Source organism: Papaver somniferum, chromosome 3 (assembly GCF_003573695.1).
Source record: "Papaver somniferum cultivar HN1 chromosome 3, ASM357369v1, whole genome shotgun sequence".
Taxonomy (NCBI): domain Eukaryota; kingdom Viridiplantae; phylum Streptophyta; class Magnoliopsida; order Ranunculales; family Papaveraceae; genus Papaver; species Papaver somniferum.
The window spans coordinates 49,618,661-49,643,958 of record NC_039360.1 but is presented as its reverse complement, the minus strand read 5'-3'; the positions used below and the strand labels follow the sequence as shown (position 1 = coordinate 49,643,958).

Below are 25,298 nucleotides of genomic sequence, written 5' to 3'. Positions count from 1 at the left end.
AAATTCTTTTCTCAATCGTTCATTTCAAGTCCCTAAAACTGAGAAAGGAAGAAGCAGCAGTTGCCGCTGTTATCACCTGAAATTAGATCGAGACAGAGATGAAGAAGCAGAAAAGAACGGCGCTGATTCAAGAGATGAAGAATTCGAGAGACGTTTTCTTTAAATCATTAGTTCATTCATTTCCCTAAAACTGAGAAGAGAAGAAGCAGCAGATGCCGCTGTTTTATCACCTGAAATTGAGAGTAAATCTCGTTGCTGTTGATCGAGAAATAGATCGAGAATTGGGAGATGTTAAAAGGGTAAGATAGAGATGATGGATTTGAAACAGATTTAAGATGGGTTGAATCTGAGATTTCAAGAAATTGGATCTGCATCTCGTCTGGGGTTGATTCAGAAATTGAAACTCAGAGTTGAGTTAGATTGATGTGAAGATGTGAATTAGGTTGTTGCTGGTGAAATTGAGGTTCTGACGATGGAAATTGGTTAGGGTTTGGTTTATGCTGCTCCTGTAGATATCTGAGATGAATGGATAAAAAGATGGGGATTGGGAGGAATTTATGGTTGAGAGAAGGCTTACAAGGAAGAAGTAGAAGAACTGAAGTTGTAGCTGGTGGTGATGATGAAGTTGCAGAACCAGTTGCTGCTACCACGACGAATTTGATATGAAATCGAGGTCTTGTTGTGATGAATTTATGAACAGGTTTTTCCTGAAATCGAAGTATCGAAGAGGATGATGATTGAATTGAAGTGGGGGTTTCTATAACTGAAGAATTATGTGATGTATGTGAACTGATGGTGCTATGGGTTAGGCTCTTGGATAGAGTTTGTCATAGAGAAGATTCAGTCGATGGAGGATTTAGAGATGGTTTTGGTGCAATGGAGTTGGAGAACGGCAGAAGCTTGAATATGAGATGTTGCAATGAGTAAGTTGTGGATGTTGTGCAATGAGTTTGTGGTTGCTGTGTGATTGTTAACAGGTTTTTGAGGCAGCAAAGAGATGCAGGTGGAAGTGGCCTGAGTTTGAAATGCAATTGGTGTTGTATATGAATGAATTTCAGGTTACCTGAGCAGCTGCAGGTGGTATATGCAAATGGGGTTGTGCAGGCGACTGAAATGGTGTTGGTCTGTGTTGCAGACAAGGAAATGGAATAGAAGATGGCAGTGTTGGTTTGATGGACAACGGCTGTGATTGAAGAAAGAAATAAATTGAATTGATGGCCTGGTGGTTGAAAGAATAGAATGAGGTTGTTGATACAATGATGTTGGCTTGAATGAATGATTGAGAAGATTCACAAATAGATGAATGCTAGGAAAAGCAGGAAAGTATTGTGGAGTTGTGGATTATAGGGTTGGAATTGGAAGTGCAGGTTAAGATGCAAAGAATAGGGCCTGGTGGATAGTGCAGCTGGAGTTGAAGCAATTGAAGGTGGATAGTGCAGCTGGGTTTTGCCTGAAAGTAGAGCTGTTTTTATGTAGAGCTGTGTTACAAGAGATGATGCTGTAAACTAGAGAAGAAATGAAGCTTAAATGAAGTGCAGCTACTGATGAATTCTGATGAAACCAATTATGGTTTCATCTTATTTATGATGAAACCATAATCGGTTTCATCGTATTTATGCTGGAACCAAAATAGGTTTCATCATTTTTTGTTGGAATCCTTTTTGGTTTCATCATTTTTTACCGTTGTTTATTTGGTTTCGTTTTCCATATGAACATTATACTTGTACCTTACTTTCTTACATACAGTTATTGGTAGTTGTACTTACCATCAAGATGTTTCTTTTATGGATGAACTAGCACAGACTTACAGTTGAAACTTCATTTAAACATGGTTCCTATATCACACATGAGTTTAAATCTCTTTTAAGTTTGGTTTGAAATCGAACACACAACTAAATCAATTCGACAAGAAAAAATGAATTCAACGGTTGAAACCATTCATAAGCAATTGAAATCTCTTAGAAAATATTATAAGCATTTTGACAGGAAATATATAATGTTGCAAAATGCTATCACAACTTTCTAACAAGTATTACAACTAGTTGATAGTTACACCAATGTTTTCATTGATCTGCTTTTTCCATCAGGATTTTGAATGCCAACTTTGCTCTCATGTTTCCCATCTTTTATGATATCCCCTCTTCAGAAACTTCATTTTCCCTTGAACAGGCTCTTCATGCAATAGCTGAAATGAACTCCAAAATTTCACCTGAAATTACAAACAAATATTTCAAGCACCCGAAAAAGAAATTGATTCACAAATTACAAACACACATAGTTGATTTTAGCATTTCAAAATCAACATAATTGGATTTTAACTTATCCTTTTTGCTCACAACATGTATAGCTTTTAGAATTTGTACGTTTCTGGTTGATTAATTGTGTCATCGATCTCTTAAACGTGGTCAAACCGAATCTGGAAATGGTGAAACCAAATCTGGTTACATCACATGAACTTTAAGTAAAAAAATCAACATAAATTGATTCCAAGCATATATAAACCATAATTAAAAATGATGAAACCAAATTTGATTGCATCAAAGAAACCAATTAGTAAAAACATCAACAAATTTGGTTCCAACTATAAGTAAACCATAAATGAAAATGATGAAACCATAATTGGTTCCATCAAAGACACTGAAATAAATAAATAAATAAATAACGCCAACAGATTTAGTTCCAACCATAAGTGAAAATGATGAAACCAAATTTATTTACATCAAACAACCATTAAGTAAACACACCATCAGAATTAGTTTCAAGCATATGTAAACCATAAACAGAAACGGTGAAACCAAATCCGGTTACATCAAACAAGCATTAAGTAAACACACCAATAAAAAATTGGTTTCAAGCATATGTAAACCATAAACAGAAATGGTAAAACCAAATCTGGTTACATTAAACAAAAGTTAAGTAAACACACCAACAAAAAATTGGTTTCAAGTATATGTAAACCAAGGTAGAAATGGTGAAACAAAATATGGTTTCATCATACAAACATCAAATAAACACACCAATAGAAATTTTAAAATTGAACCGTGAATAATAAAATGAAAACAAATGAAACTTAAACCTAATTAATAGCTACAAACACATGAAAACATATAAAAATTCACTGATGAAACCAAACCTAAACCTAATTGCAAAAATTATTGATGAAACCAAACCTAAACCTAATTATCAAAATCACTGATGAAACCAAACCAAAAATCATTGATTCATGTTGATTTCACCAAAAAAAAGAATAACACCATCAACACAGTTTTGAATTGACAAATGAGAAATACGACGAAATTTACTTCACAAAAAAATAGTGCATACAAAATTAGTTGATATGGTTCTTACCTTTTGGAATATTTTCTTCGATTTACTGTTTGGAATTTGTTCCACTGCTTTGTTTAATTTTTCATCTTTCTTTTTCTTCTGTTGAGTTTGTTTCTTCACCATCTTGTGTTTTGAGACGATTTAGGTCAGAAATTAGGTTTAGAAATGATTCGATTCATAATTATGTTTCACTAGTTGAAGTAAGTAAGAATTGAAAAAGAGAGAATCAAAAATCGGTGATGATTTTCACAGATCTGAGAATTTTTGGATTTTTAGGGAACGGAGTTTAATGGTTCTTTTTTGTTGGTCGTTTTCGGGTTTACGAATGAAGATACAATGGGTAGTTTATTCTTTAGTTATTTTGGGCTGAATTAGGGGAAGGGCAGTTTAGACTGTTTAGATTATTTGGGGTTTTTGTATTACTTTTATTTGGATGGGTTTTATGTGGATGGAGAGTGACACCTTTGGGGTTATAACTCGCGGACCGTGTCAATAATTACTGAATTATTGACGGGCATCACTTGTCAATTACTTCAAAATTGAATTTCCGCTATAAATAGTATTTTCTTATTGCTTAAATTGCAAATAAAAGTAACATGAAGAAAAAGAACACTTTTTAACTTCAAAATAAATTGACATATATTGTAAAAGTTCAATCTCGTAAGAATTCTTTGTCCAAACAACATGCAAGAAGACAACATGCAAGAAGACAACATGCAACAACATCAAGAAAAAAAAAAGAAAAAAGAAAAGAAAAAGGCTACCAGCACAAAAACAACAGTGGCACTGGTATGGTTTATTGCGAACTCTGAAACCATGGGCAATTGCTTTTGAAGAAAAAACTCTTACACTGCAAGCTGGTTTCCTTCTTCATGGCCTCCACATCTGCGCCGTCTCTAAAAATAACAAGCCTGACCTGACTCTCCAAACCGTTCCTTTCTTCGGGTACTATATCTTCTTTCCTGCAGGTGGCAAGCACAGATATATGAAAGTCAAAACAAAAAACCCGTCTCATACAATGCACATACATGAAAATAAAAATACAACATTACACACCTAATCCGATCTGCTTCTTCATACAATGCACATACATGAAAATACAAATACAAAATTACACACCTAATAAGAGTACATAATGGAAACAATTCCTTAAGATCCAATTAGAGAATGAAGAAGTGAGGATGCGAGCAACACACCTTGTATGACCTTGCAAAGAACAATAAATTCTTCAATGATATGAAACCACCACCCTTTATGAAAGGAAACAACCATTCACAGATTCAGTATATAATAACATTGAAGACACGACACATCTATAAGCAAACAAGGTAAAACAGAACATATCTGAAGTCTGTAGATGGGTCTTTTCATTGCCAGCCCATGCCCTTCCATTGTTTAGATGCTAACTCGTGAATTTCTTCACCAGGATATGAAGCGTCCCGCAAAGCAAAGCCCTCAATGTCTCCTGAAATCATATAATTGCAATAAGAAATAGCAGAAAAAGACTTCGCATAAGTGGATAGGTACAACAGAATCAGACACAGGGCAGACCCAAAATAGTAAGATTAAGGGACTAGACGTGTATTTAAATACAAGATACAAATGAATCAAATTCTATTCAATTAAACTTTTGCAGATGATGACATAAAACTTGGATTTATTCTCACTTGGTTTTCAAATGACGGGCGATCATCACTATATCTTCTACGGGCACAAGAGAGACCTTTACGCAGCCACGCAGCAGATCATGCCACAACATCAGGTGAACAGTTAGATTGGAACTTGCATACTCTTTTATATTTATACAATAGTAGTCACAAACCAAAAATTCAGAGCAACCGTAACCAAGTATCATTTACCAATTTGCTAATCTATGACATATGAGATACAACATAACAACAAAGAAGTTGGAAGCAGAAACATGCCTAGAAAAAATTTAATCACTATTCTGGCCCGTCATGGAAATCAACTAAATGGAACTCAATCACTAACCCTCATAAACGTCTATGTTGAATTCTTTCAAAATTACCTAACTAGTTCTTCCTTTGTAATTGAATATGTTAAGCAAACAACTACCATTCTGGAGATTTCTATAATAGAAGAACTTGTTCATAGAAAATAAACAATCTGACTACTATGACCTCAATAGCTTCCTCTCTCCCTCTTTCATCAACCAGAATAAAGCTTCCTACAAAGGAAAAAAAAACAATCATCAGCAAAAGCTAATTCATATCCAATTTGAGCTCTTGATTTGTTAGAAATCGGTTCATACACAAAACTAAAAGCACTTAATGTGTCATTTAATTTAAGTTTAGATATACCATGTGAATGCTAACTCATGAAAATTATAAAGAAGCGTTTGTTACATGAAAGAAATCCCCAAGGCGTCATTAGATTTGTTACATGTACGAGCATTACAACAATATTTGGTCGACAAGATGTCTATGTCGTAAAATGGAAGTAAGTTCCAAACTTGACAATGGTTTCAGAAGATCCTATGCAGAGAAAGTCTAATTCAGCGTCGGCAAACTTTGTACTACTGCATGTACAAGATAAAGTTATTACTAATGATCTACGGGACACGAGCTATAAGGATGTATAATTCTGTTTTACTGGTAATGCACCTTCAAAAGACCATTTAGCATCTAGCCTCAAGTCAACAAACTACAAAAGTTTTGAGTATCAAGCTCCCAGTTGATTTCTGGTTTGAAAGTTGCTTTCATTTCGTAAAGTTTGTCATAAACAACATCTTTGAATTAAGGATGAGCCTTGGACATCTCCATTACCAGTAATACGAGGAACAAATAATGTGATATGAAAACAACTTAAACAAGGATTCAAGTTTACTTTCATTTGATCTTCCCCTCCAATACCTAATGTCTGGTCAACATCACATAACAATCTACAGATGAGATTCCTTCTTCAGGTGTCAACCTTGCCACTTCATGGAACTTTCAAGTGACTTCTGAAATCAGTTATTGAGCAGAGTCAAACAAACAAGAAACCCCTGAATAGCTAAGCTTTATAAGGTGATCTGTCCTAGTAAGCTTGTCTAAGATCACCAGTTAAAATTTCTGATGGACACAAATAAGTTCAGAATCATTAAGATGGCAAAGCAAAATGGGAAAGTAAATCAAAATGATTTTTTAGCCCATGATTACAAAAGTTATCAATATAGGTCCCCGCAGATGATTAGGCTCACAAGGATGCCCCAAATTATGACAAAAAGTAGATTCCACTACTAAATCACATTTAAATCAAATGTTTGAAAACAAAACCAGCTTCCTCAATCAAAAAGAAAGAACACAATCTATTAAAGCCATCACATACTAGCTTCTAATCAATCGATCTCATCTCCACAAAAGCAATCTTCTTGTCATTGTTAGCTTGTTATCCTAGTCACTATAAATAACTACCCTATACTGAGCAATTGTGTAGTACATCTAAAATGTGATAATAGTCTAGATACTATTGAACTTCTCAATTCATATAACACTTACCCTATTCATCAAGAATACAAGCTTCCAAAAGCTGGGAGAAAGATGTTAACACTTAGGTGTGAAATGGAGTGATGAATCCAACATACACCACAACTTCTTAAACACAATTAACATTTCTTAATCGGATAACCTGTATTTTGGGATTGAAAGTTTAGCTGCTTACCATCATGATGATTATCAACAGATGCGTTGAACTCTGCTGTCTACTGAGATAATCTGACTTGAGAGCAGGAATACAGTTTATCCGAATCCTGAGCAGATACCAAAATACACCATAAATAGAGATGAATCTGCCAAAATTGCAACATTAATTGAAATTAATCTGTAAATTCTAAGCAATTAAATAAAACCTACAAAAGCATTGCCAAATTAAACACGATCATAATGTCATTCACATCCATCAACCTAAAATTCCCAAATAGATTTATACGAATCCTTTGAAAGGATTAAGCTAATTAAAACATTAGTAAACCTAAACCTCAAAATCCAGTAAACAACCACTAACAAAACTAAATTCAGCAAAAATAATACCAGATCACTTATTATCGAAATCGAAATTCCAGCTTCATCTTATTTCCTTCAAATCGAAAAATATACTGATCAAAAGCATCTCTAGTAACAAATCTCGATCTGTAGATCTCAAAGGTGGACTCGTATACTATGTTAAATATATCGAAACCTTAGAAGAGAGAACAAGGACAAGCGAGAAGAGAAATAAAATCTAGGTTTCTTTTCACTTTTATTACATTGTATGAATTCGATGGCTTTGGCCCATCAAAAATGAATTGATATGCCAGCCCTGTCAAATTTCTCGGATGACGCCTGTCAAATAGACCCAAATCTGGCGTAGTGCCTATTAAACACTTGTTGATGATTCTTGAGAAAGAAATCTTTGAACTTTAAAAATGTGAACTTGTGCCTAGTGATTAAAACAGAGTAGGTACCATACTATCTCTAGAAGCATCGTTTGTCCTCTCCAAGAGTGTTCACCAATATTCAATACCTGGTAGGTCTGCACACATAAAAACAATCAGAAAACCCTATAATAGCCAATTTGAAGACACCAAATTACTCTTGTATTCAGATACCGAAAATCAAAATTGCAAATACCCAAATCTAAAAAATTAATGCTCATCAAACAAACGCATTAAACTCTCTTGAAGGATTGTATGATTGATGACGAGGCTCGTAAACTCTTGAAGCTGTAGTCTGCCTGTTGCCTGCGAATCCGGGATGAAAATTTGAGGGTTTTAAAGCTATGCACACTAAACAGAAAAACAAAATTAGAATTCCTTCAGGGGATGGAAGATGGGACATTATCAAGTAACGTTATACCTTGGTAAACGATGACGATACAGAGAAAATAATACGTGCAACTGATGAATGAAAAAAAAAAGGAATTTCGATGGAGAAAAATTGTATTTTGGCTGGAACATCTTATCAAGCAGGGAATCAAACTGGAGATTGGTACTAAACAATAATAAAATTAGGGATTCACAGCGCAGACCTAATGAACGATTTTAAAACCAAATTGGAAAACTAAAATTAGGAATGGAAAACCAATAACCACAACACAACTTCTCACAGGATTGGAGATCGAAAGCTCAAGCAATTCAGCATGAACGAAAGCGAAAAAAAAAAAAAAAAAGAAAACAGACAGATATCATAAATTGATTCTAGGGAAAGAATACTCACATGTTCGACTGGAACTGATGTTTATTTCGATTCGCATTAGCCATTTTATAGACCTGATCCAATTAATGCAGGATGAGAGCATTTATTTTATTTTTTATTATGAGATGCAGGCAAAATTAACACGGAGAAAACCTTGATTGGGAATACCCACGAACAGAGAATAGAATCTAGGGTTTATGATACGTTACAGATTCAGGAAGTTAAAAGAGAAAATATCACAGCAACACGAAGAGATGTGAAGCGGAACCGAAGAAACTCTAACCTAAACAGAACGCTGGTGTGCATTACAATGAAGGCTGATTTTTATGATCCTTTTAAGTCGGTGAATGAATAATCATTACATCTATCATGGGATCGAGCGACGGGCAGCCATTGGATTATCCAATTCAGTACGTTATTCTAGGAACGGAGGGCAGATCTCAGCCAGTAGTTAGAATTTCCTATGTATCCTAGCCGCTGGGTGAAACAACAAACCCTCCCGTTGTATAATTATAGAAATTATACTGCACATAGGTCGGTTTTAGCGTGTTTGGATACCACAAGTTGAAGAGAATCAAAAGTGAAAAACAAAAACTTCATATCCAATCTAATTTCTTACTTTTTGACTTTTAGAAATCGAAAAGCTATTTTGCAACGCTGAATTGGGGGCCCTGGAAAATAATTAGGGGTCCCTAGCTACAGGAAAAAAAAAGTTATGAAATAGTAATTGAGGGTTATCCCATATCCCATTTTTTTAAATGGCTAAACTACCCCCAAATCATTAGTGGTAATTGAGTTGATTAGTTGTTAATTAGCTTAGTTAGATTAAAATCAGATTTAGGGATAAAAATTTGATAATAGAAAAATTGTGTTTTTGTGTTATGGAGAAGAAGGAGGTGAGTTTTTGGGGGAAAACTTAGAGTTATTTGAAATGTGTGATTATAGTGGAGGAAGTGATGTTGATGAAGGTTTAAACAACATACATGATTGTGTTGATGGTGAAATTGTCTCAACTAATCCTATGGATTGGATGTTTGATGAATAGATGTTAATAGAGGAAGCTTTGATAAATGATGGAAATAAAGATCCGATTGCTCAAAATGAAAGAACCAATCCTCCATATGAAGAAACCGAAGCTCAAAACAATCAGGTAAACTTCCTGTACTCTTCAAATTGTATGAATGGTGCTCCAAGTGGTCGAATCATGGACACCATGCAACTACTCAGAATGAGGGTCGTTAGGTCGAGAGGGTAATAAACCAACGACCCTGATGAGTCATCAATGATTTGTCACAACAGTTGACGATTCCAACCTGCAATTTTTACAAGTTATGAAAAATCGTCAACCAAGTGTGATAGCATTGACGACTCCAGCTAGTTAGGTCATTTAGACTCGTTAACTTAATATGTTTACAACCGGACGACTCTAAAAAAAAATAAAAAAGTTCAAGGATCGTTAGAAAACAAAAGAAGCTAAAACGACCCTTATGCTATGAGTCGGTTAAGTTATGTGGTTGTCCACCACTGTGGGACCCATGTTAACTCCACTTAAATGACACCTAAGCGAGCACTTGTCATCTGCGGGTTAATACTAATCTCTTAGGTGGCCATGTTTATCTCTTATAGGTGTTATCTATATTATAAAAAGAAATGGTGTGTGTAGCCTTACAAATCCGACCATCGATTTCGTCATCCAATGGCTCGGATCGATTCGTTATATGTTTTATATAGACGTCCGTCCGATCCCGTTTTTAACATATAATTTTGGACGTCGCGGATTATGCCCGGCCCAACCAAAATTCCCTAATTTTACTTGACCAATTTTTAGGTTTCATGAACCGCACACTAACCTTACCGTGACCAATTAAATTCGTGGTCTACTCGATTTGATTAGCCTGGACGCATGCATACACATTTGAGAACCCATTACTAAATTTTGTAATGGGCTAGACAGCTATTACTAAATATCTATGTACATGGGCTCCACAGCGCTCCCAAATTTTGTATGGACGCATGCATAGGGGTGAGCATTTGATACATAATCCGTGGATTTAACCGGGACCAACCGTTCATTTGTGGATGGGTGTCCGGACCGTTCGTTAATGGGTTGGATGCGAATTGAATTTTTGAAATCCAACGGATAAAGGATCGGGCCCGGATGCAACCTTTATATGTTCTATATAGACGTCCGTCCGATCCCGTTTTAACATATAATTTTGGACGGCGCGAATTATGCCCAGCCCAACCAAAATTCCCTAATTTTACTTTGACCAATTTTTAGGTTTCATGAACCGCACCCTAACCTTACCGTGACCAATTAAATTCGTGGTCTACTCGATATGATTATCCAGGACGCATGCATACACATTTGAGAACCCATTACTAAATTTTGTAATGGGTTAGACAACTATTACTAAATATCTATGTACATGGGCTCCACAGCTCTCCCAAATTTTGTATGGACGCATGCATAGGGGTGAGCATTTGATCCATAATCCGTGGATTTAACCGGGACCAACCGTTCATTTGCGGATGGGTGTCCGGACCGTTCATTAATGGGTGGATGCGGATGGAATTTTTGAAATCCAACGGATAAAGGATCGGGCCGGGATGCAACCTTGAAAATCCGTTGGACATCCATATCCGTTAAATTAAGGACATTTATATCTATATTATAAAAAGAATTGGTGTGTGTAGCCTTACAAATCCGACCATCGATTTCGTAATCCCACGGCGCCGATCGGTTCGTTATATGTTGTATATAGGCGTCCGTCGGATTGTGCGATTTCCGAATTTGAATGTGTTTCCATAAGATGTAATCGCGGTTATACATCAAAAAAAAAAGTCCTTTGGGGGTTTCCTAAATCAGTCAAATCATTAAAAAATAAGTTATTCTAAAACACGGATTATCTTTTGGAATTCAAGCTCTCCGTCTTAAGAAGTTCAAAAAAACAAAAGATTCCTTATGTTTTGGTTTCCTTATTATCGGTGAAAATTCCAAAAGCAACACAAGCTCATCCTATTAATAGGGCGTCTCTGATCTCAAGACGGAGATTTTGTCATCCCATTTTGTGTATCTTTATAATTACAACCATCGATTTTGTCATCCCACGGCTAGGATCGCTCAGTTGTATGTTTTATCTAAAATATATCGTCGTCCGTTGGATTCGTTGGGTTTCCTGATTTCGGTAAATTTGGGTAGGTTTCCGTAATGTCTTTTTCCTGCTAAATTTCAAAACAGAATTCCAGAACAGGGTTTAATAAGGAAACGAAGGCGGTAGAAGTTCGAGTCTAAATAAAGTACCACCAACGTTTCAAACCCTATAAAAACTATGCAATTTGATTGGCATCTTCCCCAGTTTTTTGTTTCTGCATATTTCTCTGCAACATTGGCAGCAGACATGGAAGACGGGTATGTGTAGCCTGAATACTTGATAGCATGATAAAGCCGTAATGGGTTTTTTTTGGATTGAAATTCTTTGTACCGGAATCGATTTGTAGCAAATATCGAGTTGTAACAAATATAGCATTGTTTGACGGTGAAAACAGGAAAGAAACTTGATCTTGTTGCCGTCTTTTTAAGTGATTAATGGATGAGTTATATGATCAAGAGATATGGGTTTGCTCCCGTTTTTCATGTTTCCGGTTTCTCATGTTTCCGGATTTCCTTAATCCTTATGTATCCTATATCGACGACTGGTGATCTTCAAAATAAATTTCCGTATCTCGACCAAGTACTTGACTACTACTTATTTACCCTGCCCACCAGTCTCTTATTTTGTTCCTTAAATAATGTCAACATTACTAGAGTCCCTCTTATAACATAGTTTCGTATTGTACAGGTGATAAAGGAGTCAATGAGATTCTACCCTTCATCCCCTTTTATTGCAAGAGAAGCATCAAAACAAGTGGGGATATGAGGATATGTCCTTCCACAGGTAATATACATCTATGATCTATCTACTTAGGGATTTATTGTGTTTGAAACATGTCTGCATTTCGACCAGTTAGTGAGCTACTCATTGTGGTAATAACTGTAGGGTACATGGATCTGGTTCTCACCTAGGATCCTAACCAAAGACCCTAAGAATTTTCCAGAACAAGACAAGTTTCGGCCAGAGAGATTTGACCCAAACCGCGAGGAAGAGAAACAAAGACATCCATATGCTTTGATTCCGTTTGGACTTGGACCGCGATAATGTATTGGAGTGAAATATTCCACGCGAGAGATGAAGCTGACGCTAATTCATCTCTACCAAAGATATTTGTTTAAACATTCTCCAAGTATGGAAAGACCTGTTGATCTGGAGTATGGAATCATTCTCAACTTCAAATATGGCGTCAAGTTGAGAGTTATTAAAATAAGAAGTTAGCTTGATATTTATAGATCTGTAGACCTAAGGAATTAACATGGTGGGTTAGGCATTCATAACTTGAAACTGGTGAACAAAGTATTAACGACCAAGTGGATATGGTGATATTCAAAAGAAAGAAGGCTTTTTGGGGTAAAGTTATGGCAAAGCAGACGAAGACGGACTCAAGATATCAATTACAATATATATAAACTCGGTTTCTCTCTGGTCAATTGCTATCTATTTTGAAAACATGGATAAACAATGGGAGGAGCACTCACATTTTGGAGAGATCGGTGGGTATCGAACAAATGCTCAAAGGAAAAATATCCAAAATTGTTTAGATTAAGTTCGAATAAGACGCTATGGTTGGTGATTTTTACAATTCTAATAGTTGGAACTGCAATTTAGACTAGCAGTTGATCCAGCGGAAATCAATCATTTGCTTGAGCTAAGACATTACGCGCAAAGCATTTATTTGAAACTTCGTGTTGGAGGGTAACACCTCCACTTCACGTGGACTGTAAACAAAGGCATATACATGCATTTATAAAACGGATAATGTTTTTAAAAAACTTCCGTCTAAAGTTTCTTTCATTATATGGCCAATCAAACATAACTCTCTCCCATCTAGAAGTTCGCTGCAAAGAGACTTCTCTTTCGAATCAAGTCATAGTTTTTAGCTTGGAAGAAATTTATTATTGATTTTAGTTCTTAGTCAGAAGGTTTTATATGTTTAGAAATTATGAAGTATCAAAATATACAGTGGAGAGTTAATAGTACTGGTGGTTAAACAAACTCTACTGATATTGGGTCAATGTTCTACCCTAGACATTAAACCTAATCACGAGTTACCTAAATGTGGGCTCAATTTTCAGACCCTAAACCAATTTAAACCGACAATCCACTGTCGGGGCCTCTAAGTTGAAATTCGACCAACACAACACCGTTGTTGCAGACCCGGATAATCTATAAGCTCGACTCACGGCTTACCTAAATGTAGGCTCAATTTAAACCCTACACCAATTTGATCTGACCAATACAACACCTAGGAAATGACCATGTTATTCATTACTCCAAAACAATTTAAGGGGCCACGGCCGGGGTAATGGGCTATGGTCGTGGGGTATTGGCCAATAACTTATAGTGCTCACGGTTAATTTTAACGTGGGGACTACGATTAACCTTAAATTTTCTGATCCATGGCAGGGGCCTAAACCTCTAGATTTCTAAATCACAAACCAGACTAATTTGACCCAACCAACAAAACATCCAAGGCATAGTCCCGACTATTTTACAGGTTCAACCCCCGGGTCGTAGGATAACTAAACGCAACCCCGATAATTACACCCCGACTAAAATTTTGTGGGAGGATACTAACCGTTCGACCAAACAACAAACAAAAATCAAAAAAGGTTGAGCCCCGGCTGTAGGCCGGGGTGATACCTAGTAGTTCTAGAAAATGTTATGGATCATTTAGGAATTTTTAAGATGTTTGCTTGGGGTGACGTACATCACATTTTTATATTTGCATACATATATAAGATATATAGGTTTTATAACGAGTCATTTGTGTTAGTTTTATTTTATTTACTATAAATTTTAACTAAAACAAATCTATTGGATTATCCGTATCCAATCCGTCCATCCGTGCATCAATTGGATGCAAATCCGTTGGATATGGATTGGATGCGGATGCCAAATTTGAAATCCGTAATGCAATGGATTGGATGCGGATGAGGTGAAAACCGGTCCATACCGGCCCATGCTCACCCGGCATGCATACAGAGTTGCTAGACCTGCTTTCCAAAAGAACATCTACTTATCAAGTCAATAACTTCATTCCTCGTGTCGGTATTGGTGCATGCGGAGGACGACACGTTAATCATATTTAATATTAGTAAAGGAGATTCAATAAGCTAAGGTTCACGACAAACTTAGAGTATTACTACCCCATTACGGCAGTATCCTGTGCTAGATTTAATTAGTTGATTTATCTCAGTTATATTTTTCGTATAAGATATGTATTAGAATTCTATTTACATAATGGTTTCTAAATTAACTACGTTTAGAATATAGGAAACACGAAAAGAAAAAGAAAAGGAAAAAAAATATAAATTTTAGGAAATTAGGAATATAGGAAATCAGTAAATCAAATCTTAATTAGGGGATTACATTTGACTATTGATTTTCTAATTCACGGCCCCGGCTGCTATGGCCCGACTGACTAAACACGACCCGATCATTACATGTTGACTAAATTTTAATGCGGAGACTATATTTAACTTTAGATTTTCTAATCCACGGTCGGGGTCGTAGGCCCCGGCTGCTATGACCCGAGTGATCAAACACGAAACGATCATTACATGCTCACTAAAATTTTATGTGAGGATATTGACCGGCCGGCCAAACAGTAAACAAAACTCAAAAAAGGTTGATCCCGGCCACAGACCGGGGTGATACCTAGTATATATAGTGCCTAGGGAAGTCTAATTTGGAATGTAAGGCTAATTAATGGGTACTAAGAAATGAAACGGGGTCATAGTTCCCATTCCACTATCAATCTCTCTTTCACTTTCTATAACTTGTGTTTCATTAATAATTACTAGTTCTCTTTGGTTATTTTCTTAACCAAGTAGTGTTTGTATACCATACCAAATATCAGGTCGTATAAAATGAGAGAGTATGCTCTTCAGTGTTGTCGTGTATTTGCCCGTGCAATTAAGGCACTATTTTCATACAAACCAGACAATAATACGAAACCTTAGAAATAATTGATGATTCTGATTATTCATTGACGATTCTCAAAGTAAAATTGACGATTCAATTGCTTTCTATTGACGACCCTTACATTTTTGTTGACATAGGAATTGTATATAAAGGGTACTGAGTCGTTAATTTCATAAATTGGTCGTCAACATACGATCGTTAACACATTATTAATTAATTGACGACCCTTTCATTTTTTTTCAAACAGAGAGGTGGTTTGGCATGAACACAGAGTCGTTGATGATTAAAAAGGGTCGTCGAAAGAATTGTTTTCACCTACACCTAATGGTTAACGACTTATCATGAATGAAACATGCAGTTCAAGAATCGTTAAGAAAAAAAACTTCGTAACCAACGATTCAAAACTATGGAAAAAATTATTGGTAGGGTCGTTTTCACCTCCACCCTAATGGTTAACGATTTTTCATAAATTCCTCATGCAGATCAAAAATTGTTGAGCAACAAAACTTCGATGTTAACGACCTTTTTTTTTTCTGAAACTGCAATTATAAATTGGATGAATTTTTTTTCTCCACAGTCGTTAATGGAGAAAATGGAGACAATAGGGAGAGGGAGGGGAGGAGAAGAAGAAGAGTTTTGGGTTGGAATGAAAATTGGGAGGCCTATCTTAAGTGTTAATAGGATTTTAGGGTTAGCTTTTATAGAAGGGTAAAATGGTATTTTCACCATCATTTTGAAAGCCCCCTTACTTTTCTGGTGTGGGTATAAATTTGGTGAGGCTCCCAATTATTTTCCAGGCCCCCAATTAAGCATCCAAACTATTAGAAATGAAATCACAATTATTTTTTTGACTTTTAGTTAATGTTAAAAACTTACATTATAGTTTTGTAGCCAATGTACAGTTAAATAGGTCCATCACACAATGCGACTGTTTCACAGTTAGCTCGGTTAGAGACTTGGAGGTTGTACCAAGAAGTCCCAAGTTGGATCCTAGTTGCATTGGCGTAGGGAAAGTTTGCTTGCCAAAGCTAAACAACGGCAGTTTAAACACGGCCCAAGCACAACAAAAATTCCTGCATTCCCTCATCATTGATGTGCCCCTTGGACCCAAAAGTAAAAAAAAAAAAAAAAGGCATGTCGATTATGCACCTCCAATTTGTTTTTGTTATCCTAAAACCAAAATTTACTCAACTAACCACTACTTTTCTTCCTCCCCAGTATGCACGCGATACATATGCTAGAGAAGTCTGCAAAAAACAACAACACAGCTCCAGGCCAAACAATAGAACTACACAAAACTAAACTACCAATATCACACACAAACCTCAAAAATAACACCAAGAAATATAGTTACTCTCAGAGGAACGTAATACTTAGCTTTCTCCAGAATCCAGGAAAGATATGAACAAGCAACGCATCACTTGAAACACTTGGCATCCAACAATGCTTCCCCCTCAAAAGGTTCTTGATCTTCAATCATCTGATTCACCCTTTCCTTCTGGTTTTCATCAGCAATATCAACCTTTGTCCACTCGTACAGTTCCATATCATAGCATTCATCCATAATGAACTGGGGTATCTCTGGCCCACGGAACAACCACAATCCCTTCACTTTAAAGGGCGCCTCTGAACCTATGATAAGCATTTTTCCATATGCATATTTGCGGCTAAATCCATACGCTGCAAAAAACCACCGACCTTGTTCAATGTGACGAAAGAGACGGTGTTCTCCTCATTGTATTTGTATTCGCAGAACCACAGAGAGTATCCCTCTGGATCATACATGTCCCAAAATCCTGCAAAATAAATGAAACGCCAAATATGAAGAATCATTCTAGAGAAAGACAGTAACAAAAAGCAAACAAACTATATGCATCTTTTTTTATATTAACCATGCAGAGAAGACCCCTTTCATATTACATCTCAGCACAATCAGCTACATAGTCTGCTCTCGAAGGAAAACCCAACGACGGGAATAGATAAATGCGCAAACTCGGAACCATAAATAGGCCATATTTAAGGCACAAGTAGGGCTTCTAGATTAATAAGACAATACCGGTTGAAGATGTTGTTAGAAGTTGTCGATGTTTTAAGAAGATTCTAAAATATTCTAGAATTGTCTAGGTGTTTCCTGATTTTGGTACAACTAGAAGGTTTCCTAGTTTGGTTAAACTCTAGGTTTCCTGATTTAGTTAAATTTTAGGTTTCCTAGTATAACTCATATACTTGGAAGACAAGTTTGTAACCTATATAAATAGGTGTACAAGTCTTAAGGAAAAAACACACACAACAGTTTAGAGAAGAATTCTCACAGTTAAAGAATTTTAGGGTTTAAAACGTTTGTTCATAGAGAATTAGTTTGATGTTTGTGAACAGCAATCTGCTGCTCATAGTTGTGGTTTAATTCTCTGTAATTTGTTCTAATAAGAGTTGATCGTAGTCGTTTGTGGACGTAGGCATATTGCCGAACCACGTTAAATCTTGTGTCTTTCTTTGTTTCGTTAAGTGCATCTTATTTCTGTTTTCTTTAGTTCTACGTTGATCCAAAGAACTATTAGTGTCTTGTGAGGTTAATCCTAACAAGTGGTGCGGTGAGCGTGGAGAGGATCATAGTTAGAAGTGAAGATGTCTGGTTCTACATCAAGTGGATTTTCGAAGGTGCATGGATTTGATATTATCCAATGCAATGGGAAGAATAATTTCACATCATGGCAAACTGATGTAAAAGATATTCTTGTTAGTATGAAACAAATCAAAGCAATCAAAGCGAAGCCAGCAACGTTACCAAAGGATTGGACTGATGAGAAGTGGGCTGACCTTGATTTGATGACGTGTTCAACTATTCGTTTATGTTTGTCAAGGGAGATCACTCATAACTTTTCGAGTGAAACCTCTGCAAAGACGTTGTGGGAGAAGTTAGAGAAGCTTTACTTATAAAAGGATTTGACTTCAGAACTTTACCTGAAGCGTAGACTCCGTGCCTTTAGGATGTCCACGGATAAGTCTATGATTGATCATATTAATGAGTTTAATAAGATCTGTTCAGATTTTTCCAATATCAATGTCACTATCTCTGATACGGATAAATCCATGATACTATTATGTTCTTTGCCTCCATCGTATGATTCTTTCGTTGACTATTTGATGAATGGGAAAACCGATGAAGACGATGTTGATGAAGAGAAGTTGGTTTTCGATGACGTGGTCTCTGCTTTACAAGCTAAGGCGTTAAGGAAGCAAGAGTTCAGCGATGAAGCACAAGTCGAGGGCTTGCTTGTTGATAGAGGAAAGAATGGTAATGGTAATAGGAATTCAAAGCCAAAGAATCGTTCTAAAAAGAGCAATATTGAGTGTTATTATTGTCATAAACCAGGTCATATTAGGGCTGATTGTCTCAAGCTTAAGGCAAGAGATGAGAAACGTGAGAAATCAGATTCAAAGAATATTGTTGCTTCTATTGCAGAAAGCAGTGAAGTTTTAGAAGACCCAATGTGTGGTTTTGATGAGGAAGTGTTAACCGTTACATCAAAAAGTTATCTCAATGATGGTTGGATGCTTGATTCCGGTGCTCGTACCATATGTGTCCTTCAAAGGATTGTTTCACTACTTACGGAGAAGTGAATGGTGGTACTGTTATGATGGGAAATTCTAATGCCTACAAAACAGTTGGAGTTGGTACGGTACAAGTTCGTTCCCATGGTGTTATCACACCACTTTCATAGGTTAGACATGTTCCAGATTTGAGGAAGAGTTTGATTTCGTTAGGAATACTTGAATCTCTTGGATACAAGTATGTTGTTGAGTATGGATTCTTGAAGGTCTTCTACAATGGTAGTTTGAAGATGACCGGTGAAAGACATGGTAATTTATATTTTCTACAAGGAGATATAGTTTGTGGTGGAGCTATGGTTTCTCAATCAATTGATGAGAAACAGGTGGAGTCAACACGTTTATGGCATATGTGTCTTGGGCATATGAGTGAGAAAGGTATGTCCGTGTTGAGTAGTAAAGGCTTGCTTGGAGGTGAGAAGACTTGCAAGCTTGATTTGTGTGAGGATTGCATCTTTGGGAAGCAACGTAGGAGCAGTCTGTACACCACACACAAGGTATGTTAGATTACATCCATTCAGATGTTTGGGGTCCCTCTCGTACGGTTTCTAAGGGAGGTGCTAGGTGGTTTGTGACCTTTATCGATGACTTTTCGAGGAGAGTTTGGCTTTACACCATGAAGCATAAGAATGAAGTCACCGAGGTGTTTAAGAAGTGGAAGACCATGGTAGAGAAACAACTTGGTCGTGTGGTTAAGAAGATACGTTCCAATAATGGCGGTAAATACATCGAAGACCCACTAAAGGAGTTTTGTGAGGAACAAGGTATCGTTAGGCACTTCACAGTTAAGGGTACACCACAACAAAATGGAGTAGCAGAGAGAATGAATCGAACGCTACTTGAGAGAGCACGGTGCATGTTGTCAAACGCAAGTTTAGACAAGATTTGGTGGGCTGAAGCAGTGAATACGGCGTGCTATTTAGTGAATCGATCACCATCAACAACTATTAAGTGTAAATCACCTATGGAGGTATGGACCGGTAGTTCCGAGAACTATTCTAATTTAAGGGTGTTTGGTTGTCCAGCCTATTTTCATGTAAAAGAAGATATGTTGGGTGTTAGCGCTAAGAAAGCAATTTTCTTAGGATATCCATTAGGTGTGAAAGGATACCGTTTATGGTGTCCAGAATTGAATAAGTTCATAATTAGTCGTGATGTGACCTTTAATGAGAAATCTATGCTTGATTCAAAGAAGTTCACAGGTTGGGAATCTCAAATTGAAAGTGAGAGTAGTAGCGGTGTTGAAGATGATTCGATGCAGGTGGAGCAAAGAGTTCTTAGTTTATCTACTATAGATGAAGAAAAAGAAACTCTTGTAGAAGATGAAGTTGAGTTTGAGGTTCCTAGTGAGGAATCTACATAGCAAGAAGTTGAGAATATTCCGTCCTTGACGTCTCAACGTGAGAGACATCCACCAACCCGTTATGGTTTTGATGAGTATGCGTCTTACGCATTATCTGTTTTTTGAGGATGAGCCGTTTACCTTTGAGGAGGCAATGAGTAATACTCATGCCATTGAGTGGAAAACTTCCATGGATGAGGAGATGAAGTCTCTTCACAAGAATCACACTTGGGAACTTGTTAAGTTGCCTAAGGGTCGAAAGAAGATTGGGTGCAAGTGGGTCTATACGGTAAAGGATGGAATTCCAGATTCCAAGGGTATTGTTAGTGGTGTACGATACAAAGCAAGGTTAGTGGCTAAGGGATATGCACAAAGGGAAGGTGTGGATTATAATGAAGTTTTCTCTCTGGTAGTTAAACACACTTTTATCCGAGTCCTTTTAGCATTTGTGGCGCAGTTTGACTTAGAGCTCGAGCAATTAGATGCCAAAACAACACTCTTGCATGGAAATTTGCAGGAAGACATTTATATGTCACAGCCCATTGGTTATGAAGTTGCTGGTAAGGAAGATTATGTGTGTCGACTTGAGAAATCATTGTATGGCTTGACGTAATCACCAAGACAATGGTACAAGAGGTTTGATACGTTTATGTTGCAGCAAAAGTATACTCGTATTAAATACGATCAGTGTGTGTACTTTAAGAAATTTTCAGATGGAAGTTTTGTTTATCTTTTACTCTATGTGGATGACATGCTCATAGCTGCCAAGAGCAAGTCAGAAATTAATGTTTTGAAGAAACAATTGAGTTTAGAATTTGAGACGAAGGATTTGGGTCCAGCTAAGAAGATTTTGGGTATGGAGATTACTCGAGATAGATCTAAGGGGAAGTTATGTCTTACTCAGAAATCCTATCTTGAGAAGGTTCTTCGTCGCTTTGGAATGCATAACTCCAAAGCTATTAGTGTTCCAATACCGCCTACAGTTAAGTTATCAAAACAGTTATGTCCTACTACAACTGAGGAGAAGGAGTTTATGTCAAAGATTCCCTATGCTAATGCGGTAGGTTCTTTGATGTATGTTATGGTTTGTACTCGCCCGGATATTGCGCAAGCTGTTGGTTTAGTTAGTCGTTATATGGCTAACCCTGGGAGAGCACATTGGTATGCGGTGAAGGGAATTTTGAGATATCTTCAAGGGACCTTGGATATTGGTTTAGTGTTTGAGAAGGAGCAGAATTTGAAGGTCTGTGGATCTGTTGATTCTGATTATGCGGGTGACAGAGATAAGTGTCGTTCCACTTCGGGGTATTGTTTTACATTGAGTGGAGGACCTATTAGTTGGAGGTCTATGTTACAACCAATTGTAGCATTGTCTACTACAGAGGCAGAGTACATTGCTATGACAGAGGTTGTTAAGGAAGCTTTGTGGCTTCGTGGTTTAGTTAAAGACTTGGGAATTATACAACATAGTGTTGTTGTGAACTGTGATAGTCAAAGTGTTATTCATTTAGCTAAGAACCAAGTTTATCATGCACGCACCAAGCATATTGATATTCGTTATCATAACGTTCGAGAAGTGGTTGATGACGAATTAGTACAACTATAAAGGTTGATACTGATAATAATCCAGCAGACATGTTGACGAAAGTCGTTCCGAAGGCCAAGTTTGAGAGGTGTCTCAGCTTGATCAATATTGCTCGTTGTTGAGGGCCTAGGGGCATCTGAGGCTACGATTAACTTGTGAAGATCAAGCTCAGTTTGGTGGTAACATCTGCAAGGTGGAGAATTGTTAGACGTTGTCGATGTTTTAAGAAGATTCTAGAATATTCTAGAATTGTCTAGGTGTTTCCTGATTTTGGTACAACCAGAAGGTTTCCTAGTTTGGTTAAACTCTAGGTTTCCTGATTTAGTTAAACTTTAGGTTTCCTAGTATAACTCATATACTTAGAAGACAAGTTTGTAACCTATATAAAGAGGTGTACAAGTCTTAAGGAAAAAAAACACACAACAGTTTAAAGAAGAATTCTCACAGTTAGAGAATTTTAGGGTTTAGAACGTTTGTTCATAGAGAATTAGTTTGATGTTTGTGAACAACAATCTGCTGCTCATAGTTGTGGTTTAATTCTCTGTAATTTGTTCTAATAAGAGTTGATCGTAGCCGTTTGTGGACGTAGGCATATTGCCGAACCACGTTAAATCTTGTGTCTTTCTTTGTTTCGTTAAGTACATCTTATTTTTGTTTTCTTTAGTTCTACGTTGATCCAAAGAACTATTAGTGTCTTGTGAGATTAAATTAATCCTAACAGATGTGGCATTAGCTATCAACCAAAGCTAGTGTACTGTGTATAGTTCATATATTGTAGGATTTTACTTCTAGAGTATTTGCTGAGACGAGCATGAAGATGTTAGTATATTACAAGGGTGTTAAGATTATCTTGTTTGCACTTAACTACTGCCAAATCAACCCTGTTTAACAAATCAACCCTGTTTAAATTTATAAGATGTTTGACAAACTGGGCTAAGAAGTTTGACAAAACTGGGGCAGAACCTTATACACTCAAGTAGATTGTAGTGAGCATGACCTACTCGTGAAAGCTTATATAACTAATCATGGAGTCTCAGCAAGTAAGGATTGATTAGACATGGAATCGTACATCAATCCTGGTGGCGCAAATTACAATGTAGGTATCAAGTTAATAGTTAGATGAAAAGATATTACCTTTGATAGCTACTTCACGGAAATTGGTTTTGGTATTTGAGTAAAGCCTCTTCCGCTCATCCAATATCATCTTACTAGGAGGCAGCAAATCAAGAGGATTCTTTGCCTTAGGCTTTGGTGCCTCATCCTCCCCAGGGGTTTCTTCTGCTATAGGCTTGCCAGACTGAGTCTTTGGTTCACTTTCTTCCTTCGCTTTTGTTGCTTCATTAGTCGAAGCAGGACTTTTTGCAGATGGAACTGGTGGAACAGATTCAGCCTGCTTTACCTCGCCCAATAATTTGATGAAAGTTGGTTGGTTAACCATCGTCCAATAATATCTTTCAACGTGGGGGAACTCCAAAGTAAAGCTCTTTGTCATGAGATAACGGAAACCCATCGCCAAATTGCATGTCATGATTATATCAGCAAGCGTAATACCATGACCAACCAGATAAGTGTTAGAAGCAAGATACGAGTTCAGAGCAGTCAACGCCCTCTTTAGAGCAGCAATGGTAGCTTCCTCAACCTTGTAACAGGAAACAAACATTGCACTTAAGTTCATCTAGCACATAAGTAGCAAAGGAGGTCCAGGTGGAAAAATGGAAATCTGAAAGAAGCTTCAACTAACCAGTGGTATATACGGAGCATGACCAAATCGTGGATACAACCAACGGTAAATATTAGCATCAATCTCCAATGAGGAAAAATCAATCCATTGCTCAATACGACCCTATTTCAAGCAATTACCAGAAAGAATTGCACATCAATTATCAAACTGAGATAAATGACGAAAAGAAGAAGATTAAGAAACAACCCCTCTGGAAACCTATGCCTTACATATTCAATCAAGGATGAACCAAAGAGAGGATTGTCTTCCTTCAAGCGAGCAACTGAAGTAAAAGCAGAAAATAGTAAATTGCATACAGGTTTGCAAAGCCATCATCCCTAAGTTCTGAAAGGAAGAGGGGTGCCTCACCATATCGTGCTATTGAGTTACTCTCAAAAACGGGACCATCCGGAGTTTCCAGAACAGGAACCTACAACCAACAAGCAACACGAATGAAGACAAGTGTGAAAATAAGTACAATTTTCTCACTAGACAATAACAATGTACCTTTCCAATTGGGTTCATCTTAAGAAACTCTGGAGTCTGTGTGGCATTCTGGACCACTTCGATATCAACACCACTGTATTCTGCTGTAATTCGCCCCTTCAAGACATTTTTATTTGTGCCGGACCCATGTAAAATCTACAACACAGTTTGGGCAAACAACTATAAATGAATGCAAAAGAAGCCTAGATGAAATCCAGTTAAGCTGTTCCAATCTCACACCAATTTCAAACAAAACACAGTAAAAATTACCAGCGGAGACATATCTTAAACAGTGATTTTTGAACTTTGACACTAAATCTAATCTCATTTGCTAAGGCTAATTGAAATACATAATTTTTTATCTTTTTTTCAGCTAAGTCAATCATCATACTTTAATTGGGCGTCAAATCAAATCTAATCAGGGAAAATTACTGTGATTAGAATCCATAAGAAACTAAAACGCAATTAACAATAATGAAATCTCAAGAGATTTGTTAAGGAAATACCGTGATTTGTTAAGGAAATACCGTAACTAAATCAGTCTAACTGTTAAGATAGTCTTATACTCTTACCAGACGAGCCATAGCTTGAATCAACGATGATTTGAGCTGATTGAAAAGAGGTAACAGGACTCACAGTACAGAGATCTCACAAGTAAGTTGAAACTGAAATGCTTGGGCGGATTCAGGGTTCATAACTGGGAATGGAGAGAGTGTTGCGAGTTCGAATCTCGCATCTTCTTCGTAGAAACGGGTTTTCCGTAACATTGGGCTGTGACTTGTGCGACTGTTAGTATAGAAAGCAAAGGGGATTACGGAAGTAGAGCCGTAGAGGAACCAAAACTTTCATTTGATTTGCATGTGTGCATATGGTGGTAAAAGAGAAAAATCCCGAAGAAGAATAGCAACACGTTGCACATGGAAATAAAGAAGAAAAATCAAGGATCGAAATCAAAATACTTAAAATGTTGGAA

At 36.9% G+C, this 25,298-nt stretch overlaps 1 long non-coding RNA gene and 1 pseudogene across 12 annotated transcripts; both read right to left on the bottom strand.

Moving 5' to 3' along the window:
• Window positions 1-3,943: 3,943 nt before the first annotated feature.
• LOC113356107 lies at window positions 3,944-8,806 on the bottom strand. Of its 12 annotated transcripts, none has more exons than XR_003362840.1 (8): window positions 8,523-8,806; window positions 7,938-8,047; window positions 7,359-7,839; window positions 6,991-7,117; window positions 6,175-6,292; window positions 4,995-5,515; window positions 4,524-4,792; window positions 3,944-4,289 (listed from the first exon to the last, which is right to left on the bottom strand). It is a non-coding gene; the product is annotated as an uncharacterized LOC113356107 (long non-coding RNA). The 12 variants fall into 12 exon arrangements; XR_003362842.1 differs by lacking the exon at window positions 6,175-6,292 and having other exon boundaries at window positions 4,995-5,050; window positions 5,357-5,515; XR_003362845.1 differs by lacking the exon at window positions 6,175-6,292 and having other exon boundaries at window positions 4,995-5,050; window positions 5,469-5,515.
• A 7,684-nt stretch (window positions 8,807-16,490) lies between these two features.
• Window positions 16,491-25,236, bottom strand: LOC113356106 (annotated as a pseudogene).
• Between the last annotated feature and the right edge of the window lie 62 nt (window positions 25,237-25,298).